Here is a 25,297-nt window from a genome sequence, read left to right as displayed (position 1 = left end):
CTTTAAGCCTTCTCTCTCTCTCTCTCTTTCTTTCCCTCTCTCTCTCTTTCCTACTCTCCCAATCCGCCGAAACGACACCTGACAAGAGTTCTGTGTGCCTGTAAGATTTATAGTTCAGAGTTTCGACTCTCTTTCCCCCTTTTTTTCTGAAAAAGTGAAATTAAAAACACTAACGGCACTTGACATATCGTAGATCTCAATTACCAACCGGGGGCTTCAATCTTCAGAGAGGAAAAACAAATAAGCAGCAATTCACAAAGAATAAGCATCTTCGGGGGAACATGCTGTCCCGTGCAGACCTGCTGACACGGGGTGATGACAGAGTGATATGAAATTAGGAAAAGAGAAGAAAAATGGTTGGAAATACATTCTGGGTAAGTGTGTATTTCTCTGTCTCCCTGGGTGTGTGTCCTCGTGTGGCTCTTAGCTGTGTGTGTTAACACGCTATAATGGGGTCAGAACACCCACAGGCACACACAAACTCACAAGCATGCATGCATATGAACACACACACACACATTCACACAGCTTTCACACACAAGAGCACTTACAGACAACTGTGTGTGTGGGGAATAGAGAGGGGACAGAAAATCACTGAGTTGTCACCTAAAGTGCGGTCTGAGAACAGCCCACACTATTCCTAGTGGCAGCTTCAAACAGCAGATAATGGGGCTTACCTCAGGAAAGAAACCGCTGAACAAAACAACACTAGCATGTGGGTTTAATGTAGAAGAGCTCTCCATATTATTGTCTGTTTTATTGTTGTTTGTGTGACTCATGCCCATAGTTATCTTTCAAGCACTATGGACTTTATGGTTATGGGAATGTTAGGGGTACGTTCAGAAAATGATTAAGTCACATGGCAAAATTTACAGAGGAGATAAACTGCAAAAAAAAAGTCAATAATAGTGTGTATTCAAACATTCCCTTCATTACAAAATTAGATATCCACCATCAATTTAGCAAAATTTGACACCTACAGTGACAAAATGATTGCTGGGATGAAAATCAAACTTGTTGTTGATCATTATTGGAGAATATTGCTAACTAAAGTCCTTACTGTTTTTTTAAATTGAGCAACAATTTCACATAACAGCTTTTGTTTATTTTTTTTGTATTTTTTTTCACAAGATGGATAGAGTTTTGGATGATCTGTATGAAACAATCTCAGCTGGCAATTACACAGTTATTTCTCAGTTTCTAAATTACTGTGGGATTCTTTTCACCGTAAGAGACAAAATTGGGTTCAGGGTGTTTGTTTTTTTTTCTATGTACTTTTAATTGAGTTGAGGAAGTGCAGTGTCAGAGGTTAAGGTCATGCCAATGTCATCCAGTAGAGTCTGATGAGGGTCAGGGTGCCTTGCCATCTCATTGGCCTCAAAGTCACAATGAGCCGAAACACCAGAGTGACGGAGAGAGAGAGAGAGAGAGAGGTGGGAACATGAGAAAAAGAGAAATCCCAGCCCTCACGCTCTGTTCCCACTGAGCACTGAAATTAAACTTGATTTGTTAACTTAAATTACACTGGCTTCTTGCAAGGGGCTGGTCCCGACTGACAGAGAGGGAAGTACATTAGTGATAATGGGCGAAGAAAATAAATTGACATTTAAATAATCCTAATCGCTTTCTCAGGGAGCCCAGTAGTGAGCATCTCAGGGGCGAGGCAGCGCGAAGATAACACAGCCTGTCATCGCTGTGAATGTGTGGGGAATGTTCCTATCTCCCATCAAATATGTGCCAGCGAAAAACCCCACTGTGCCCCCTCCGCCTGACTCAAACAAGAGAGAAGATTAGAGAGAGAGAGAGAGAGAGAGAGGGGAGGGGGGGAGGGAGGCATGGGAGAGAGAGAAATAAAGAGCAAGAGAAGAGAGAGAGAGAGAGAGAGAGAAAGAAACAGGAGGAAAGAGAAATAGGGTTGCCTCACTCGTGTCGTTGTGAGTCACAAACAGGGCGAAAAGTTTGCCAAGAATTGTTTTGGAAGTTATAATAATCGTTCCCTCAAAAAGCTTTTAGGGATAATGCTATTGCAGCATTAAAATGCATGCAACTTGTCAAACTATTTCAGTGTACTCTAAGTGACTCAAAGTCAGCTACTTATGATGAATGCATGCATTTTAGAGTAGGCACACCAAATTGCCTCCATTACACCATGATTACTTATGGGTATTGTGCAATTCAAAAGCAAGAAAGAATCCACTCACTGGTATGCGCTGTCAAACCATGGCCACCAGGATAGTAGACAGTGTGACATAGTGGAAGTGCAGTTTCTGTCACAACCACTGCTTCTGCTGTTGCTTCTATTTTCCCACAGCACTCAGAGCCAAAACAAGCAGCTAAGATTTCAGAGTTTAACAAGATTGCCAGAATAAAATTCTCAACAAAAGCGCTGTGCCAGACAAATTTTCAAGGTCAGGCTGCTCCAGGAAAACCTATGACGGAGTTCGGCAGGGAAAAAGTATTATTTCTACCCTGATTTTGTAAAGCTGGAGTAGAAGCCAGGTTGGTGCTGAGGCATCACTAACCACAGCACTGGCTCTCTCTGTTTAGGATGCTAGCTCACAAGCCCTCATTATTTTTCCTTCTGTTTCTTATTTTCATATCAGCTTCAGTAGTTGCAAACACAATTAGTAGAGTCAAACAGCATCAGTTCTGAAACCCTGTCTTCCCAGTGACCAGTGTCCCAAATCAGTCTCTGAAAAAAATGCTGCCTCCCTGGACGTTTCATCCATTTTGCGATGCACTTGGACACATTATCAGTGATGTTGTTCTCTGGGGTCATTGGGATTGGGGTCTTTCGGGTCTTTCAGCATCAGTCACCTTCGACCAGGCGACCCAGGCAGGGTTGATCAAGCCCCTGCACCTGTGTCCATGCAGCATTAGCCCACAAATCATGAGTACATCTGCCCCCAGAACAAGCATGAGTCTTATAGCCTACTGTGCTCGGGGCAGATAGGACAAGACTGCCTACACATGGGGGGAAAAGCAGGATGAAGGTGTTTATTTCTGCCTAAAACAAGTTAAATAAAACTAACTATGCTATGTAGCCAGCTAATGTAGCACACAACTTGTGACCAAAGAATAATGTAGCTGGCTATGTCTAACTGATCTGTATGGCTGTGACCATCAGCTAACGTTGTAACTACTAGCTAACAGCTAACTTGTTTACATAGTCAGCAAACTGTTACACCTGAGCACTTGTCTCTTTCTATTTAACAGAAACATTAATAAATTGTGAATGAAATACCTACAAATAAAAAAAAAGCATTTGTGTTAGCTAACTTACTTCTGTCTTTGACAATGCCAGCTCTGCCCATCAGGTCCCGCTTGACGTTTCAAATTAGCCCGCTTCCTCTCTTTTTTGATTGGTCGCCTGATTGAACCAATCATAACAGTTTCTGCCCTGAGAAGATGTTTCAATAAGCAAAACTCCTATCTGCCACCAGCGATTGGTTAGGGGAAAATCAACCCCCGCACACAGGAAACGGCTAACGAGGAGGCAATCTCAGGCTGAATAATGGAGTGGGAATGAAATGGCCCTTCAGTCTGAATATCAGGCTAAAAACTGCGGTAATGTCCTTTAAATTTGGTGTGAAAATTGTGGTGTGCGTGCAGTACAGTATTCTGTTCCTAGAGCCTGAGACTCTTTAGGACTCAGTAATGAGCTCTATCTCCAGAAACATGACTCTTGACCTTCTCTTCTCTCCGGGAAAACAGATGTCATGTAATAAGATTCATTACTTCTCACTCTCCCTCTCTCGCTTTCATTCATTCACTGTCTCTCTCTCCCTCTCCTTACAACAGTGTGTCCTTATTCCACTCAGCCACCCATCGTTCCTTCCTCCTGTGTGTAATGTGGAGCCAGAGGTCCCTCTCCCTCTTCCTCTCAGGAGTCCCATCCTCATCCACCTCTCCATTCCTCTTTCGCTATCAGCAGCAGGGCCCACTGACAGCACCCCATAATAGAGAAATCCAATCAGTCTACCCACCTGCACAATGGGAGATATGGACCCTGCCTTTAACAAAGAGATATACAGACAGAGAGAGAGGGAGAGAGACAGAGAAAGGTCTTATGTTTTTCCATCGGTAATATGTCAATGCCTACAGGAAGGAAAGAGAGAATGAAAAATAAAGGAGGCATAAGAATAAAGGAGGAAGACCAAAGGGGAAATTGTACCATACCTGGTAATACCTGGCTGGAGTCATGCTGACGAGGAAAGATGATGACTGTAGAGACTTGATGCTGCTCTCACTCGCAGATGTTAACATTTGACACAAAATCATGGGAACATCGTAATTCTGTATTCATCATGATGACGACACAGTAATATGTAATTACATTTGATTTCAACAGCTTTTCCAATTACTTTTTCTTTATCACTACATGCATTATGTTATTGTTTTAACTAGAAATTTGTTCTTAATTGACCTGCACATGATGAAATTAAGGTTAAAGGTACAATAGGGGGATAAAAGGTTCAGGATGGCATCTTGATCCCTTCAGCCACCTTTATTGGCCTGTGCATTTTGGAGAAAGCTCCTTCATGCCCAATAAAGGTGACTGAAGGGATCAAGTTGCCTTCCTGAAACCTTTTTTTCCATTGCTATTAGCTTTAGTTCCCTGGACTGAGCAACCCTTAGACTGCGTTCACATGTAGCGTTTTTTGTGTGGAAAAAGCGCTGCCTGGAGGAAATAAAAAGTGGATCACGAGTAGCTGGCTAGCTCACTAACTAGCTGGTTAGCACTTCTAGCAGACAATACATTGTTGTGAAACAAGCAAAGACTTACCAGATATTCCCAATGATGAATCACTTGTGCTTTTAAGATCACGTGTGGGGATATTCACATGTGGTTTTCCACATCATGGTTAATCACATGTGAAAAACCAACATGTAAAACACATGTGTCCAAAAACCACATGTGGTTCAAGATCACATGTGGACAAGCACATGTTGAATCACATGTGCTTTTAAGATTACATGTTGGAATATTCACATGTGGTTTGAAAAACCAAAACACATGTGTCCAAAAACCACATGTGGTTCAAGATCACATGTGGGAACACTCACATGTGGTTTTCCACATGTTATTTCCACATGTGTTTTTTCTGTAAGGGACATCCAGTATAATCCCATACTGCCTTTATGATCGACATTGCGTTAACGGAAATTCACTTATTACAACGACCAATTTCTCCCCCCGGCACTTTGACTTTCTCCATCTTTGTTGTTGTTATGGGAAATGACCGGTCTCTCCTTCATCGCGATTGGTTGGCTGAGAAGAAAGCGGTTCCCATCACCTGGGTTAGGGTTAGGGTTAAGTTTAGGGTTAGGTTTAGGGTTAAACCTAACCCTAAATTTTGAGAAACACAAAATGTAACAGCACCTTAAAAACAATAATATTACTGTCTAATATGAGGTTTCACAGAATTCAACAAAGAGATAACGTTAATGAGATGTGGACCTTGCTCTTACATTTTAGGCATTTAGCTTTAGGGGTTCAGTGTCTTGTTCGCGGACACTTGGAGAAGACCCATGGTTGTTGATGAACTCCTTGGCTGAGACCTTTCTGTTACAAGATGGTCTCTCTAAACACTAAGCCAGCCTGATGCTTTTAGAGACAGATGAGAGAAAAAGAGGAGGTGCTGTCAGATGTTAGAGGGGAGCCGAATTGATTTTCTCAGGGACCAAAATGAAATGAGACCAGGATGGGAGTCATTTTCACCAAGAGGCAGGGCGAGTCATTTTGCAGGACAAATCAGTTACACCAGCACCTAATAGTGTAGCTAGAGATTCTCTTGCCCCAAGAAAAGAAGCACCTCTGGGTCTTTAAAATTGATGACAAAGTCCACTCCAGTCAATCCTGACAATTTTAGAGACCTAATCCAGACTGTATACGCCTGCCTCATTCTCTATTTCTATGAAGCTCCAGCCTGCTGGATAATGACTGCCACTATTTATTACTCATTCCGCTCCAGCTTGCCTTTTTAAAAAAAATTATTATTCTCCAAAAGTCGCATCCTGATTTGAACCACTTGCTTGGCTCTTGAGCTAATTAAACCGTGTACCACAGTTCTTGCTTAATGCTTACAAAGGGCTTTGGCACGCTGTAACTCTCCCTCCCACCTCCCACCTGTTTGTATTCAAATCTGTACTCATCTAGGTTTCAATGTTCACACGTCAGCACTTTGCCTCATCTTGTAAAAGTTTCAGACCTTGTTTTCTGTCCTCTCATCCGCTTATGTTTTTTCTCCCCCCGCACAGATGAATAATAAATGGAGCATCAGGGGGATTGGTCTTTCACTTCAAATCAGACGAGCAGCTGCGTTTTGTGAGTCAAACGGCCTAAATTTCACTAGACATGTATACAGTCAGCGGCAAAAGTTTTGAGAGAGATTCGTTCTGGATGGATTGTTGAGATTGTCTGCATTTTGGGCCTGGAAGATTAACTCCAAGCGAGATATAAAGAATCACAAGGAATCCAAACTAACATGCAGTTATTTTAGCTGCAGCCAAGCAGTGGTTTTAAGTGACTTTACTCTAGTTAGATACTTTTGTTTTAATTGTTACATATGCTCACCAAGATGCATTGCCCAGACCAACCAGTCAGGATCAACAGTTGAGAATATACCTTAATCTTTTGATCTCAAATATAAAATTCATTGGTAAAAATTAAAGTCATAATCACTGTATTCAGTGAGTTTAATAAATGTACAAGCTCTAAAAACTCTACAAATAGTATATAGAACTCTACAAATATATAAGTAACGCTAAAAATATTATATACAAAAACCACTATATGCATTCACGTAGCGTGGCGTCCAGTCAAAGTCTTTGCAGCAGGTGAGATTTGAACACAATCACAACAATAACAACAGAAAAAAAATGTAATATACCACCACAGTCCCACAGTTTTTCTAGCAGCTATACGTATGTGTAATGCATACCACCAAACCACTGTTGTTTATACAGTCAACGCTCAATTTTATACTTAAGTCTGGAGGAAATTGAAAAATATAATGTGGGGTATTTTACAATATGCCGATGAAGAGAATTCACTATATAATGTTACACTAGTCATCATGGCTCCATGTCTCCCTTATCCTTTCTCTCTCTCTGTCTCTCTCACTTTGTCTCTCTCTCTGTCTCTCTGTCTCTCTCACTCTTTGTCATCTGAAGGACCAGATAACACCGCAATAGCTCCATCGATAAAGAGGACTGTCTTTGAGCTCAGAGCCGCGGCTGTTTGAGGAGGCCTAAATCACTAAATCAATCCGGTCATTACGGTGGACGATTATGGCAAAGCCCCGGGCCTTGCTCTCTCAATAATTAGCCGAGGGGAAAACTATAGATTTCAGTTTTTGCTGTGGAGTCTTCTTGCTGTAGATGCTTGACCTCAGTGACTGTAGTTAATTTGTAATCAGGAGCGTGTTTTGGCCTTAATTGTCAAGGAAGGTTTTATGTAAAAAAAATCATTCATGTAATTGACACAATAAAACCACATCCAGACTTGACACCAAGAAGAAAGAGTAAACTCAAGCTAACTCTGTGTAAATATTTCATATGGATTATAGCATTATTTTTAAATAGTGCAACGCAGAAGTGGCAGATATCAAATATTAATCTTTCTACAACAGTCTTTGTGCAATTAATGATTTCCTGGAACCATCTGTGACACCTAAGACACTGCAATTAGCAGCATGTAAGCTGTATAGTGCCTAAGACGAGACAAATATTTAGCCGCATTAATGAAAATGTCCATTTGTCTTGATTGAAGAGTTAAGCAGGAGCGGTGTGAGATAACATAAATAATTACTCTTCAACAAGCTGATAATGAGATCATAGAGATTCATCTTGTATAAATTGTTAACTTCCTTCTCCATGGCCCTAGATTTACAATGGAGTGTCATTTGAAACAGAATAGAAAGGTCCTTTTTATTTAGCACATAGTTTCTCAGCCACCGTGCTCTTTGTGTGGAATTATCCATTTATTTCTTTATTTTCTAAAAGTCTTTCTGATTGCGGTCCTATTGCCATCAGGAGGATAGGGAAGTTGACCAGCTAAAAGGGCAGCTGAAAAGTGGTGTGTGTGTGTGTGTGTATGTGTGTATGTATACACATGTGTGTTTGTGTATGTGTGTTTACCAGTGAATGATTCATACTCCACTATGGTGTCTGAATGAGGTGAACCATTCATAAAGCCCAAGGAACTCGGCCTTTGTGTGGAAATGCCACAATGGACAAAATGACTTCAGGGTACTTCGGGGCTTAAATGAAGTCAGTGTGAAAAATGACTAATTCAAATGCAGCTGTATGTCTTGCACAAAGACACACAGACACACACCGACACACATTCTATTTCCTGCATTTTTAACACTTAAACAGACAAGAACATTGCTGAGAAGATCGGTAGCCTCTGCCAACTTATACACTACATTTCCCATTGTGTGCCACCAGGTTGGATTTAGCGGGAAATCTGCTTCATTGCTTTATGGCACAAATGGATATCGCTTTACAGTACAAAACAGGAAGAGGGCGCTGTTCTTCAAGCACAAACAGAGCTGAAGCTTTCAGAGTTTCTCCCAATGGCAGATGGTTGAATGAGTGAAAGCCCGATGGAAAAATCACATTCTCTCTTTCTCTTGAGTAAAGTGAAAGAGAAAACCTTTGACCAAAGAAGCAAAGATCCTCTTTGCCACAAGAAGCAACAGGGTTTATGGGAAATGTGGTCTTAACTATGAGAAACACTAGCACAGTACACAGTAGCACAGTACCAATGGCGTGAGGCAAGGGCTCAAAGATATATTGATGCTTAAAGACCCCATGAAAAGGCATCTTTGCTTTCTGGATTTGATGCATTGGGGGATGTTGGGGCGGGACTTAATGCAGTGAGGGATCATTCAAAAGTCTAAACCAATGGAATATGAGTCAGGGAGAGAAAGGCAGTTTTATTTGATGGGAGGGGTGCGGAGGGGCGTGTTCAAAAATCTGATGGTTTTACTGGTTAGAAATTTATATTTCTGCCTATAGTGCAGCATGAGGTCACCTTTATACTGTGTTTTCCGGGGAGTTCCAATTAATGGGAGTTAATTTACTTGCTCCAAATGTGACACATCCTTTTTAGGAGTGTGCCCTCCTCAACTTCTCTGTTCGTGTGACGGAAACTGCACAGCAATCAGTGAGGTTTTTCAAAACAGATTCTGCACAGAGATGTGTGGCTTTGCACCAAAAGCCGCTCGTCTCATTGGAAATTCACAGCATGTTCATCTCCATGTGAACTCTGTGAGACACGTACCGTATCTGCTATTATATTTAGGTCATCACTCTTGGCCCGGGTAAGGGTTTAATGCTTGCCATCGTGCACGACAGCACAGACTATCCATGCGCAATATGGGCAGAGGAGCGCGTCTATGCGGTGCATACATTCAATCTCACAGCGCTGAAAATAGCGATCATAATAGATATATTCACTCAAGTGAAAATTGATGGCCGGGATAAGCCACTGCTCTCGTATCTTCACTGAGTTTCCGCGGGGCGAGGAGCAGAGTGGGCTCCGGGACGCTCAGCAAATCTACATCTCTCAACAATTTCAAATATAGACTTTGCACCTGTCTGATGAACCAAACCACATGAGGTTTTCCCTCAGTAAGTCAACACGCAAAATGTCTCTCTGTCTCTCTCCTTGTCACCTTTTCCATGCATGCACACCCACTCTCTCTCTCTCTTTCTCTCGCTCTCTCTCTCACACACACACACACACACACACACACACACACACACACACACACACGTATACCCTCCCATAAATTACTACTCTCACTTCCCCTTGTATTTCATTTCCAGATGATAGCTATTTTATATTTTTTTCCCTTGACATTTTATTGATCTTATTGTTGTTCTTCTGTTTTTCTTCACGTTGTCTTCTGTTGTCATTCACATTCTGTCATTGTGATTTTTTTTTTCTTGTTGGTTTATCTTTATTTGAGATGGTGAATTATGTGAGATGGTGTAAAAAGCAGTTTTATGCACAAATGAGTAATTTCTCTCTTCTTCCTGTGTTTTTATCAGTATTTCAACACTTCTGTGTTTTATCACGGTGCCAAATATCTAAACTAAAACTACACTGAAAAGAGGAATATGTGACTAAGATAACAAAAATGTATTGACTCCACTTTTAAACCTGTTACTCCTCCAAACACACACAACACTCACTCTTGTGCATGTAGTGTGAAACACTTAATTGACTGCAAACATGCACTTTCCACCCGGTGCCTTCGCCAAACTAATAACATTTTGGACAATATTATCCTTGCATGATAAGTCGCAGCGTGTTTATAACCCCTGTGCATCTCGAGGAACGGGCAAGACGCACTCGCCCTAAATCCTCTGGGTGTTTCGTCCAGATAAACAACAAAACAAGGTCACTCACTCTGCGACTTCCAGCAATGATGAAAGAGGAGTTTTGTCGTTTCTGCAAATGAAATGCAGTTGTTTCAGTCCAACACCTCCTCCGACACCTCTCGGGAGAAGTTTGTCAGCTATATGTGCCAATGGCAATCTATAATTATATCCGCAGTCATTTGTGTATAGAATTATCGCAGTTCTTGGCAGAGCGGCCGGGGGTTGAGGAAGGGGTTTGCTGATGAAGCACCTGGGGGAAAGTTTGAAGCCCTGCGTCACTGCAAAGAGAGAGTATAGACACATCCATTCATGCATGCACACACGCAAGCAAACACACTGTCCCTGAGTAGCTGCAGACACACTTACATACTCGTTCTCCCCATGAATCTACAGACACACACCAACAGATAAACACACAAAAACACATATACACTATCCCTGTGTAACTCCAACCCAGTGGTGGAAGAAGTACTGAGATCTTTTACTTAAGTAAAAGTAGCAATACAACAATGTAAAGATACTCCATTACAAGTAAAAGTTTCATTCAAAATCTTACTTAAGTAAAAGTACATAAGTATTGGCAGCAAAATGTACTTAGAGTATCAAAGTAAACGTACTCATTATGCAAACTGTCCCCATTTAGAGAGTTATATTTTTCATAAATTATTGGAATATTAATAATGATTTATTGACATACATGTAAGCAGCATTTTAAAGTTGTCAACGTGAAGCTTATCTTAACAATTTAGCTTTACTTTTGGGTAGTCCAATCTATAACAATGCTATTTTATAGTTATTTTATAAAGATGATCAAATGTTTTAAATATAAAATATTGATCTGAAAAGTAACTAGTAACTATAGCTGTGAAATAAATTTAATGGAGTAAAAAGTACAATATTTCCCTCTAAAATGTAGTGAAGTACAAAGTAGCATAAAATGGAAATACTCAAGTAAAGTACAAGTACCTCAAAATTGTACTTAAGTACAGTACTTGAGTAAATGTACTTAGTTACTTTCCACCACTGCTCCAAACCCACATAAACACATACACGCGCACACATACACACAAATGTTGTCTGTGTGTGACTGGAGACACACACATTGTTCCTGTGTAACTGCAGACACATATACATATGCACACACACACACACACACACACACACACACACGCACACATGCCTATGATTCCTATGATCCCTATGGGTCAGTCCTATACTGTACAATAAAATAATATTTCTATTCTTTTATTCTTATCCTTAGCTATTTTTTTAATCTTTCTTTCTTTTTTGATGTAATTTTACTACACAAATTCTGTATTTTTTGTGTTTTATGTGAAGCACATTGAATTTGCCTTGTGTATGAAATGTACTGTGTACTTGTGTATGAAATATAAATAAAGTTTCCCTCTGCCTACGTAACTGGAGACACACATACACAGTGTCCCTGTGTAACTGCAGCCACACACACACACACACACACGCTCACACACAAAGACAAAGTGCTGCCATGTCACTGGGGGGGACAGCACTTGAGGCCAAACTCTGCCACTAGTTGTGCTGATGGGGGGAGTTATTGGAGAAACATCTTGTACAGAACCAAGCCTCGGGGCGGCACCGCGTCCAATTCCGCCTGACCGCGTTTCACCTTAGCTCTGCATTTTGTCCGGGATTTTCCCCCCTCCTGCCTTCTTTTCATCACAAGTAATTGACGTTTTGGCCTTGAAGCTTTCTACCAGGGGATCTGGGGTATGCCCACACACACACACACACACACACACACCACTTTATTCAGCTTCAGGTTATAACGTTTCCACCTTTCAGCTTTTCTTTGCATTATGGCCTTAACTGTAAGTTGGGTCAATTTTTTTTTCCCAGTATGCTGAGCTTTCACCAATGCGGGAAAAACTTTATTACGTCCAACTTTTAAAAGCACCACTTCTCAGCAACCGGAGAAGTACGGAGTGTGCCGGTGTGCCAAGGCATCATGTTTGTACTCGATATTGATTTTGTAAATACAAGCTCTCGCCACAAAAGAGCTGTAATGACTGAACTGTAAGTATGCCCGAAAGATACGTTTACGCAGCTAATCGTGACTTCTAACGACTTCCTCTCTCTCTCTCTGACTGTCTCTCTTTCAAAAGACATGTTGGATTGCTTTACACTGCAGTAAACTAACCTTATTTTATCCCCCTGTGGTCCAAGGCTCACACTCTTAACACCATCTCCAACATTAGATTGTTGCTAAAGCCCGTGTGCTTCTTCACAGCGCTGTGGGTGCTTCTGTCAATGCCACACTCGCTGGGGAGCCCACTCTACGCTGCGCGATAGGCTCCCTGACTGAAGTGCCCACATTAACATTGACTTGGAAGACTTCACACTCGCCTTTGTTAGCGCCTCTCAAGACCTCTTTCTACTGAACCGTGAAGAAAATCATCCCCTCAAACAGGATTTTTGGGGCTGCTGCTGCGATTGTATTCATTCCTGTACTCCCTAGCGTGGTGCAGTATTGTTGGTGTTCGGGGGGGGGGGGGGGGAGAGACTTGGGAAAGTGAAGACTGTCTGTATTCTGGGACTCTGCCCCCCCTCCCGGCGTCACTGTGGTCCCGAAATACATTCACTGTCTGTCTCATTCTCACGTACACCCAAGAATGCACATGTGCAGATATAGGAGTACAAAACAACCAACATGCACATATAGTATTAACGCATACACACACAAACGCATAAGTGCAGTATGTGTATGTTTTTTGTGTGTTACGGAGGTGTAAATTATGTATGTGTGTGCATATGTTTGCATGTGTCCACACTATAGGCCTATTTCTGTGTGTGTGTGTGTGTGTGTGTGTGCGTGTGCGTGTGTGTATGTGTGTGTGTGTATCCGTTGCATTAAGCAGGCAGCGTCCAGCTTCCAGCATCATGATGATAAACTAACAAGGCCCCAGGGAGAATGACAGTGGGAAGCGATGCTCAGCTACGATCTGGAAACCCTCTCTTATTACAACAAGTGTTAAGAAGGAAACTATGCACAGTACTGTAGAACAACCTAAATGAAAACGTATGTGCATTAATTTGTATCGAAAAGCATTTTAAACATATGCTGTGATCAAACACATTTCAACTTCAAATTAACTACAAACATGTGGCATGTATGTTTTGTGATTTGACTGTTTTGATCCACCTTCAGCCTGTGGTTTAGCCAATGTGGAAGTCCAAAAATGTACTGCACGCTTGCTGCACTACTGCTGCACAGTGAGAGGAATTGTTAAAAAAAATATATATATATATTTCGGTTTAAGCCATCAGAGGGTGCAAAGAATGGTCTGGCAAGTAGCAGTTTGAAGGATTAGAGATGTGTTACAATATGCTTATTCAGCTCTATTGACAACATTTGAGAAAGAATAGGCTGCAGGGGCTGCTGCAGTGCTACAGTGAAGAATAGTTGCAGTCGGGGTAGATGCAGGATGGGGGACTATTCAGATATCCAAACACAAAGAGGTGGAGCTAAATGGGAGCACACCTGTCCCCTGCTTGTATATTCCCATCCATACCACATGTTTTTTTAGATTGTCACTGAAACAACTCCAAAAATCTGCTTTTTTGTTTGGTATGTCTGTCATGATTTTACCCATGTTTACATTGTCCGCTCCATAGTCTGTAGGAATCTGGTAAGAATATACTTTTACGCATTGTGCTATCTTAACCAAATTTGGTACACATGTGCAAGTATCTACTCTGAGGAAATGTGCCATATTTGGTGTCGTTGCACTTATAGGGGGCACATTGATTGCATTTATATCTCAGTCATGTATATAGTATGCCACAGGGATCGCACTTGCACATTGGCCCACATGACACATTCAGAGACATGACCCAGAGGTCATCAGGTGCTTGGACCCCGCCAGTTGCCACTTGCGGCTATTTGCTTATTCTACTTATTCTACTTAGGCATTTAAAGCTGACTGCCCCTAATTCTTTCTCAAATCAATACAGGACTTGATATGCATTCACCTTATTGAAGGCCAGTATATCATTGAAGGAGAGGAACAACACTGCCCGCTGTCACAAGAATAGATAGACCGCATAACTACCAGAATCCCACTGGTGATGCCCATCAAGATGAATGATGCTGAGTGAACATGTTGAGTCTGCTGGTTTCAGCAACACACACACACACACACCCACACACCCACATGCTCCCATCCATACATTGCAGCCCAGATCAGCTAACAACGAACACAGGCTATGCTGCAGCGCTAATGAGAACATAAAAGTTCATGTAAATCAATCATGGTGTTAGTGGGAGTTGGGAGGCACACAAGCTGGGAATCTCTCTCTCTCTCTCCTCTCCCTCCCTCTCTGTCTCTCTCTTTCTCTCTATCTCTGTCCCTCTAGGGCTGGCTTAATGGCATGCGTCTCCAATCCTTAACATGGGCCTAGACAACAGCAGGCGCCCGCATCAGTAACTAACTCTCTTTCCTCATAAGTCAATAATGAGGGTTGACAGTGGCTGAGAGGAAAGCGTGTAGAGAAAACATACACACACACACACACTTAATCATTCGGTTCGTTTTTTGGGGGCACGCAAACACCAACACAACCTCACACACACACGCTACACTTGCGTGTGTGTGGTCTGTCTTGGCATGCGGTAGATTTACAGTGGGGTATGTTCACATCTTTTCCTCCATGCCAGCACGAATAAAAAAACACAAAATCCAGGGAGGCAAGACCTGGAATAGAAAGACAGACGTGTGACAGTTTAGTTACTTTGTGACAATCTGGTTGCTTTTTATAACCATAAAAAAAAAAAAGAAAAATCTGCCGAATACATTCCAGAAATTTCCAAAGCGGATCATGCTCAGGTGCCGTTGCTTTCCCAGATGTCTTTTCTTCCTGTTCTTTCTTCTCCCCGTGTCTGTTTCCAGCTCTGTCCTCCCTCTCCCTCCTTCTCCCTCTCCCTCTCTCGCTGTATCTAAATCTGTCTTTGTCTCTCTCTCTGTGATCGGTCTGAAATATCTCTCTTCCTCCCTGTCTCCAAGCACCCGCCCTCTCTTTTCACGCCGGTGTCTGTAAGCAGATTATCAGTCTAAAGTCCTCCTCCAGAGGTGTAAACCTGACGCCGGTTTTAATAGACTCCCATTTGACACAGTACACAAACAGCCGCGGCCCACACTTTCCATTCATCACACACTGGCATATACATGCAATCACATGCCACATGCATAGATGCAAGCAAAACACACACACATACACAGGGGCACACACACACATAAACACACACAAGCACACCTACACATTCATACATACACACACAAACTGCCTGTCATTGCTGACAGTCACAAATCCAAAAGTACATGGATTGTACTTTTGATTCATTAAAGCAGACATACAGACACACACACACACACACACACACACTCTCTCTCACACACACACACACACACACTATAAGCCAGGATACTATGCAGATTTGACAGACCACTCAAGCATACCACTGCAAGCATACTATTGTCTTTGCAGTGGCAGAATATTTCCCAAATTCTTGTTGAAACCTATTAGCATCCAAATCCTAATCTTCTTAAAGGGGAATACCTCTGAATTTCAGATTTTAAATATGTTATTCAAATGCACTGGGAAAGATGAATTTGTATTCATGAACAGAGCAGAACAGAGTTTGTCCCTGGCTCACATAGCATGTGCCCAAATACTCTATCTACCATGGTGGGTATTGATATTTTTGACAGCCACTGCTTCATTGAAGCGGGATAGCACAGTAGCCAGCGTTAGCTGCAGCAAAGCCAAGAATTTGGACTTGGACTTGTGCAGGATTTTGCTCAGTGCAAGGCACATACAGACTTAGAAGTGAGTACAATTTTCCCCTTGCTTTGGGACTTGAATGTGTAATATAATGGTGCCAAATAACCAATGCATTAGGCCACTGTGCTATATGTGATGAGTATGGGATAATGTACAGGAAGCTGGTTATTATCGCAAAATAAGCCTGACAGGGCGAATCAGATGCAAAGCTTCTTATGCTGCTCATTACACGGCTACTTACCAAAGACATTAATCATTTGACATGAAATATTGATTTGAAATGATTTCATTACAAGCTAAAGTAGTTTACAAGCTTCTGCCAAAAAAAAGTAGTTCAGCAGGACTGCAACCATAGAGACATCTGTAGCATCCATGGGCTACATTGTAGCAGAACTGTTACCATAGCAACATAAACAAATCCGGTCAGATTGCCATTCACTCTTTAACCAGCAGTCAAAAGTTTTGTGCTGTCTGAATAAATCAGAAGTAATATTGGAAAAATCCTCCACTCAGCTATGTTTTCTGCAGTGACCAAGGAGTAACGTCTTTTCAGCACCAGGTGTCAATAGTTAATTTGATTAGAAATCAGGAAAAACGACTGGACTTCTTGTGGAGTGATATGATCAGATGTGAAACAGTGGTCTGTTATTCAAAAATAACAGACCTCAGAATGTGTTCATGGGCCAATCATAATTGAGTATTCAACAAAGCCTTGTAATAAATGATGATAATGTACATGCCTATGTGTGAACAGGTGCAGTAATGTTTCATGGCCTACTGGACTCTGTCATGCCTGTAGGCCTACAGTTGTTATATTGATATTTTCTTTCCTGATGGTCATTTGTTCCATGATTGACATGGAATATCACTGAGCAATAGTAAGCAAGCTTGATTTGTATTGCTGTGAGTGTTTCACTATCCGACTGACCCGTCATAGCTGCTTTCCAGGGAAGGTTGTTTGATGTAGAGATCAGGCTGTCGTGTTTTGAAGATTTATGAGGTTCACAGGCAGTATAGCTGCTGCTGTCCCAGCTACTCATCAGGGGTTACTGCTAACTTTGCTTTACTCCTAATTTTTGTGTGATAGGGTCCAACAAAAATGTTTCCACCTAGGTCTAACACTAATATGTTATGCCAATGACCTGGGATGTTACACCGACTAACAGCTCCATAGAGGGTATCAGTGAGTGTATTCACGATGATTATCTGCGGGATCAGGGTATATTTTACATTTTCTGTTTTGGAAATGACAGGACTACAGCTAATAGTTCTCTTGAAAAGTTCAGACAAACATCCTAAGAGTCATGATTGTGAACTAACTGTTTTTTGCCTTCCCAGCAAAGCTGTGTGGTAACCATGCTCTGCTGATGAAACGATGATGAAATGAATCTGAAAGTGTGTGTGTGTGTGTGTGTGTGTGTCTACTGTAAATTCGCTTTGATATTCCGAGAGCAGAGATGTTGATTGGCCTCTTTGATTGGCTGCTTCCTGAGTTAGAGTAAAGACTGATTACTCTCTCTCTCTCTCTCTCTCCCAAAATAATCTGTTGAAAGTTTGTCCAACATTGCTGCAAGTCCGCAACTCAACATGCTTCAAAGCAAATGCCACACTTTCTTCTTTGCCCCAGAGCAAAGGCTGTCCCCTTGCAGATGTAAAGCAGGTCACAGGTTGCCGTTATTGTGCTTAATGAAGACCTTACATTCTATTTCATCAACCTTTTCTCCTCCTCCTACCAGTCCGCTACTTTATGGTGATTTCATTATTAATATTTGCTCGTCTCCTCGCTAACGAGCGCATTGATTTTTCGATGCCGTTCTGTTTGGAGTGTCGCACTGTTGTGACAAATCCAAAGAGAATGTTTGTGACTTTGATTTCATTACCGGCTTTCTTTGGGAATATTCTTTTCGGCAAACTCTTGATGGGCGTTATCGTTTGATGTTCAAGTAAACCTTCGAATCTGGGGAGAGCCAACAGGCAAGCAAGTGAGAGACAAAGAGGAAGACAGAGGGAAGAAAAGAAGGAAGAAAGAAAGAAAGAAAAGGTAGAGAATGACAGTGAGACAGAGAGAGGGAGAGATTCAAACAAGCAAAGCTTATTAATGCAGCTTGCGGTCTAAAACCTGATGGTGACCTTTCAAGCTCAAACATTTATTTTTGCAAGTAACATTTCATGCCAATTACACTTAGGAAAGAGTAATCTCCTCTCCTCTCTTCTCGTCTAATCTCATCTCCTCTCTTTTCCTTCACCCTTTCTCCACCTCTCCTCTCTTTCCCCTCTGTTTTTCTCCTCTCCTCTCTTTTCCTCTGCATTTCCTTTCCTCTCTTCTCCTCTAGTCTCATCTCCTCTCTTTTCCTTCACCCTTTCTTCTCCTCTCCTCTCTTTTTTCTCTCTTTTCCTCTGCATTTCCTTTCCTCTCTTCTCCTCTAGTCTCATCTCCTCTCTTTTCCTTTACTCTTTCTTCACCTCTCCTCTCCTCTCTTTTTTGCTTTACTCCATTCTTTTTTCCTCTCTTCTCCCATAGTCTTCTCCTCTCCTCTCCTTTTTTCTCACCTCATCTGCTCTCCTTTTCCTCCCTTCTCTTTTCATCTCCTCTGCATTTCCTTTCCTCTCTTCTCCTCTAGTCTCATCTCCTCCCTTTTCTTTTACTCTTTCTTCACCTCTCCTCTCCTCTTTTTTGTTTTACTCCATTCTTTTTTCCTCACTTCTAGTCTTCTCCTCTCCTCTCTTTCTCACCTCATCCGCTCTCCTTTTCCTCTCCTCTGCATTTCCCTTCCTCTCTTCTCCTCTAATCTCCTCTTTTCCTTCACTCTCTTTTCTTCAGCTCTCCTCTTTTTCATTTTACTCCATTCGTTGTTCCTCTGTTCTCCGAGAGTCCTCTCCTCTCCTTTTTTCTTCACCTCATCTGCTTTTCCTCCCTTCCCTTTTCCTCTGCTCTCTCTGCATTTCCTTTCCTCTCTTCTCCACTTTTACCTTTTGCCATTTTCACCTGTTAGTTCCAGCAAAGCACAGCTCGATGTAGAGAAACACGTTCTCCCTCTGTGGTCTCACAACCAAACTAATCAGACCCCCAGCAACAGCCCTCAGCTCATCATCCTCCTCTAAGACACTGATGGAAGCGCTGCGGTTTGTTTTCCTGCTAGTGTTAATTATGTAACCCAATTATACCATCACAGAGCTGACGCAGGGAAGCTGAATTAAAAGTGATTGGCTTCATTACAGTCGCCTGAATGCTGCACAGGGTGCTTTCAGGGGGCCCTATTTAAAGTAGCTTCCCTGGTGGAAAACATTCATTATGTGGGGATTTTTTTTTTTTTTTTTCATTTTATATCGTATTTTTTCGATCTGTGGGATGTCATTATATTGGATTTTCTTTATTTTGACTGCATAGGTGGTGCGTGCATTCAGTACAAATTGAATTTTCTCTCATTTCCATAAAGATGCATATAGATGGATGTTTAAAACTGTCATGCTGTGAACTGCAGGCCTCCTTAGCTTACGGTCATGTTCCATTGCTTGTTTGTATTGTTGCACCTCTGGACAAATCATTACCAACCACCCCAGTGAGGTAACGGCAAAAGGGCTTCATTTTCCTGTATAAGAACCTGGAAGCTTTTGAACCAGAAGGGCCGTGATCTGCATACATTTCTCCATCTCCACACTTCATTTGCATGTAACCCTTGATCCATCCTACGCATTCATTCTTCCATGCCCAACTAAAGTCAGAAGGAATATAGCAATAGATCTAAAGAATACAGCAATACGATGGGTTTCACACAGTTGAGGGATACCAGTAGTGGAGAAGTAAAATCAGGGAGGCACACCTCGTCCTTTGAATATGCTGCAATATGTTTGGCTCAAATCAAATTATCAAACTATTTCATGACATTACTGTAATGTAAAACAAGGTTGCCTCCTATATATGATGACCTGTCACATAGACTGATGATAATGTAGTTGGGGCCACCGGTGACGCGCAATCAGAAATCAGTATTCACATTATTCGAATGGATTTTTCAAATGGCATTTCAACCAATCTTTGCCATTTTATTCAAGTGACTACCCAGAAAAAGTGGGTCAGATCATGACAAAGAGAAAATGTGAGCCAGTCGCTCCCTCCTTGGGACTCAACATCAAAAAGAGAGGGGTTTGGGCATAAGGCCCTGCGATAGTCTAGCATCTTGTCCGGAGGATGTATTTGCACATCAGTCTGCCTCAGGCTACAAAACAGAAGATTAGCTGCAGCTCTGTGGGCTGTTTTGAAATTAAGACTTAACTTACTTACTTGCTTACTTGCTTGCTTCCTTCTTTGCTTGCTTACTTACTAACCTAATTACTTATCTACTTTTTTAAAAACATATTTACTAACTCATGCACTTATTGGACTACTGCTGTGCGTACGAGGAATACTGAGCACCCGCCTCTGTATTCATTTCTGTGTGTCCCCCCCTTGACCTACTTCTGAAGACAATGCATTCTAAGGACATCTTTGACATTCAGTGTGTTTGGAATTATTTTTTTATTTTTTTTTTAAGTAGCCTGATTCCACATCAACTCCCCAGCATGACACTGACATAAATGCCTCCGCTTGATCAAGGACCTCGTCTACCTGGAGAGACAGCGGAGAAAGAGGAGGCGACCGTGACGAGGCAAGGAGACGAGGAGGAGGAAGAGGGAACACACGGGACGGAACAAGACGAGGATTGGGGAAGAGGAGGGTTGAGGGGGATGAAGGAAATGCATTCAGTTCAGTTAAGCGCGACTGCCACACTTGCTGTATATTTAGCCTTCGTAAACAGGAAGAGCTATATATATACCAAACCAAAAATGATCCTTTTCTCAAGTCTTTGCTCAGCATTTCAGCGCTGCTTGCTGTGTTTAGAATCCATGATGATTGCTCATTTATGAATAAGCATTGCTTTCCAAACACGAAACAAAGATGAAATTTAAGCATGTTTTTTATAGTCCCATAATGTTTTTTTTAGAGGAGAGGAGAGGAGAGGAGAGGAGAGGAGAGGAGAGAAGAGAAGAGGAGATGAAAAGGAGAAAACCCATGCTTACCAAACACATCATAATTAACTTTCTCAATGCTGCATCGCACTTACTGTACATCTATCATCATACTCTAAATGTGATAATTTTGCAGACTTCAAAGTTTGGACTCTCTCTCCTCTCTTCTCCACCCACCCTCTGTATCAAGTCTATACTTTTCCTTCTTCTCCCACTTTCTTTCTTCCTCCGAACATTTCTTCTTTCTCCAAACTCCTCCACCTTTCTTGCCTCTCCTCCTTCTGCTCTATCCTTCCCTCCTCCATAGTTTTGAGGATTTTCAACAAGTCTCTTTCAAAGATGAGGTATGAACCAACACTGCCCCCTAGAGACTGAAGGGACTCGGGGAAAACTGGTAGAGAAGTAAGGAGGCATGAGAAGAATTTCCACCCAAACCTCATTAAAAACATTTTATATAAAAAAAAAATCGAATCACTTTAATTCCAAACTGGAAAAAAACAATTTGCAAAATAAGCTAGGCTAAACCTTGTGTTCTCAATTTATGAATCTTTTTGAAATGCATCAACCTACTATCTTCCTTAAAGTAAAAAGCATACAACTTGGGAAATGTCTCATGTCTCAACACATGTATGTGTTTTTGGAAAATGAACCGTTTGTGGTGTGTTCACTTGAATGAATGTGTCCTCTTTCTTTCCCTATCAGACATGATTTGCAATGGGATGATCTGTCATGCTTTAAGTGTGTGCACTTGCTCACAATCTCATCTGAATGCATGCCAAGTAGCGCTTTGGTCAGAGCTTAGACTAGTAAAACAATGGAGACATACAGTACAAACCTGGTGTATAACAGAAGGCATATCAAGTGTTATAAGACAAATTCATCAATATAGTATGTGGCTATATTATGTGATGTGATCACTAGAAATCCCTGAATAATATAAAACCAAACATATCTGCAGTTTATCCCTCAATGTCAAACACTTGTTAGGTAACAATGCACTACTTTCAAATTGATGTTAGAATTAAAATGTGCAAAAAAGGGTATCCATGTATGAATACCATTGCGGGAGGAGTCATGATCATTTATGAGTATGCATTGACCATGGTAGCACAGAATGGCTGTTACCAAAAGGAAAGGGAGAACATGTGAAGAGTATAGAATATAGAGGACTGAAGTCTAGCCATGAAGTTAAGTCTTTAAAAAGTGGCATAATTTTATGATAAATTTGTACTACACAGAAATTTTTCCAGTGTTAGTAAGCAACAACTATTTGGTGTTGACGGTGTTGATTGGAGTTTTGTTTGTTCACCCGTAGAGCAGATGTGGTTCTGGGGCTGCTGTTCAAAACTATCTAAAAGTGTTGAATTAACTCTGATGGATGTGGACTTGTATAAACGCTGGCATAGTGTTGACTTTTACACTCTCAGAGTTATATTAACAGTAATGATTTTGCTGTGTACCAATCATTTTGTGAAAGCAGTTGTCACTTTTCCTCAAATGTTGGCTACATCATTTTGGAACCAAACTGTTCCTATCACCCACACCACAACATAATGGCTGCTGACAAGAGAAAAAGGAGAACATGTACTTTAATTTAGGACCAAACACATTTATCGTGTAACACTGCAATACTTTTGAATATCAGAATATGCAAAGTGGTATCCTTCGTTACATGCTGTACACTACGCTCAAAAAGCTAATTTGTATTTAACTTTATGCTGTCAGTTCTGAATAAAAAAAAACATATTTTACAGTGTCACAGATGTTTCATTGCAGCCCTGAAGTGGTAAGCGTTTGCATTTTTCGCAAAGTAGTGTTTTAAAATGTTTAGCAACGCTGCAGTGCAATCACAAACAAACAGCATTTCCATTACCGCTGCTTAAAAATTACCATTCGCCCCCTCTGTGTGAGGTATTACCGTACACTTTACGCTGAACCTCGGTCACCTACAAGCCATTGATATTCAGTATTCAGTGTGGATTCTGAGCTGCATGCACAGTTTGGAAGCACACTCCTCCACTACTCAAAGAAGTCATCAGTATTACCACACACTTCCAGCCATGCTCTATTAGCATAATCGCTATTGTAATCCACTGGAGCTCAGTGAGACACACCTGGCCACAATCAAGGCTGAATTGGTCAAGTTAGGATGGTCCTGTCTGTTTTTTGATGATTTTTTTGGTGATGAATTATGAAATTGTATCCACCTTGTAACTTGGTTATAGTGCAAAATACTCACAAAAAGCTTTACACCTTAAGTAGATTTATATAACAGGGAGTGGACTTTTGTTTAAGTTTGTTTCCAGTTATGGATGGCTCCTTCAAAGTCTGTCTCTTTGTCTCTCTGTGATTTTAACAGATAATGTCACTGTAGCCATGAAGGCCAATATTAGGCCAATGCTTTTAGTATAAGAAAGAAACAATTTGTGCAACAGGCAGCTTACAACATAGGCACAGAAAAACTGCAGTGAATGGCTGAGGAAACTTTATTTAAAAGGTAGAAGCAGTTGTATAGTGTCTCCTGATCTTTATTGTGTATACTTCACTGTGCTAACATAAGCTTTAACAGAATGTTTATTGTTCTGTTGTGATTTTAATTGCCGTGACTGATGGTGAGAGAGAAAATATGAGAATGTCAAATGACTCACGTTCATAAAGATGCAAGGCTATGTGCATTATCATCTAACAGTGAGTAAGACTACCAATTAGTCAATCCAAATGAGTCTTGTTACAGGCAGTGGGTATTAAGTAGCCCACATCAAGCCCCATGAATCACTAATTTACATTTTCACTTGTGTTTGCTTGTAAACCACAAGAACATTTGAATTTCACAATTCATGGGCCTGGCGGTGTTTTGTTTCTGAGGAGGTAGTTCAAGCAGGCAGGCACCGAGATCCCTGATTGGACTTGCAAATTTCGGGGCTGGAAGCCATTAGTCTGTGTTTACATGCGAGTAAAACTACTTTGATACTGTGGCTGGTCAGGACCGATGTAGCATTGAAATTCAAGAAAGCAGCCTCAAAGACATCAGCCAGTTTTGTAAATTACCAAAAAATTCAAATAGGCATGACAATGATAAGTGTCTTATAAGTGATGATAAGTGATAAGTGACAAGGAAAATTGGGGATTCATGGAGTTGCATACAGGCTACATGGAAACACGTTGTCTATAAATACTTTGAAATGGGTGAAATGTATGGAAGACTTTCTAGCTAGAAACCAACTTTAACTTTAGGTACATGCATGGATTCTTTTTACAAGGACAAATACAACTAGTATGACTTATTTCAGTTAAAATTTGATGTAGTATATGATGTAGTATGTATATGATGTAGTATAATGTAGTATGGTATATAGTGATGTATGTATATGATGGTATGTAAAGCCCTTTAAGACATGCTTGTGATAAAGGGCTATATAGATAAACAAGACTAGACCAGACATTTGTTCATTCACTTAATTTTCTTACCTGCTTCTGATTGAGAGTCACAGAAGACTGGAGCCTATCCCAGCATACACTGGACAGCAGGCGGGGAAACACCCTGGACAGGTTGCCAGTCCTTCACTGGGCTAACTCAAATACACAGACACTCACATTTAACTGGGATTCAACATGGATTGGAGATGCCAAATTGTCTGTAAGTGTGAGGAAACCGACACAAGCACAAGGACAATGTGCAAACTTCACACAGAAAGGGCCCATCACTCAATTTAGCTACAGCTGTAACTACCTGTCCTTGGCACAGCTGGTACACATATACATTGAGGCTGGTACCCTTGCTCAGGGATACTTCAGCACTGGGATTTGAACCAGCAATCACCCCAACTGCAAGGCAGCCGTCCTTTGCAGCCTGCTTCAACCCACTAAAGCCCTCGGCCAGTTTCCCTAAAGCATTTTAGCAGTAAATCTTTGTCCATTGGCTTATAATGGAACAAAGAATGTTTTAGCATTAAGATTATTGTTTTGAAATCCATCCCTGTCCTGAGCTTATGTGGCCAAACCAACTTCATTTCTCTAGGACCGGGGCAATATTTTGGTTGAATATGTTCCAACACAATGAGTATGTACCAATTGA

This window comes from Centroberyx affinis, unplaced genomic scaffold (assembly GCF_046629955.1).
Source record: "Centroberyx affinis isolate AG114_WGS23_722 - 3 ecotype Tasmania unplaced genomic scaffold, CSIRO-AGI_Caff_v1 ptg000809l_1, whole genome shotgun sequence".
NCBI classification, from domain to species: Eukaryota; Metazoa; Chordata; class Actinopteri; order Beryciformes; family Berycidae; genus Centroberyx; species Centroberyx affinis.
The sequence above is the reverse complement of the archived record's forward strand: the minus strand, read 5'-3'. Positions refer to the sequence as shown.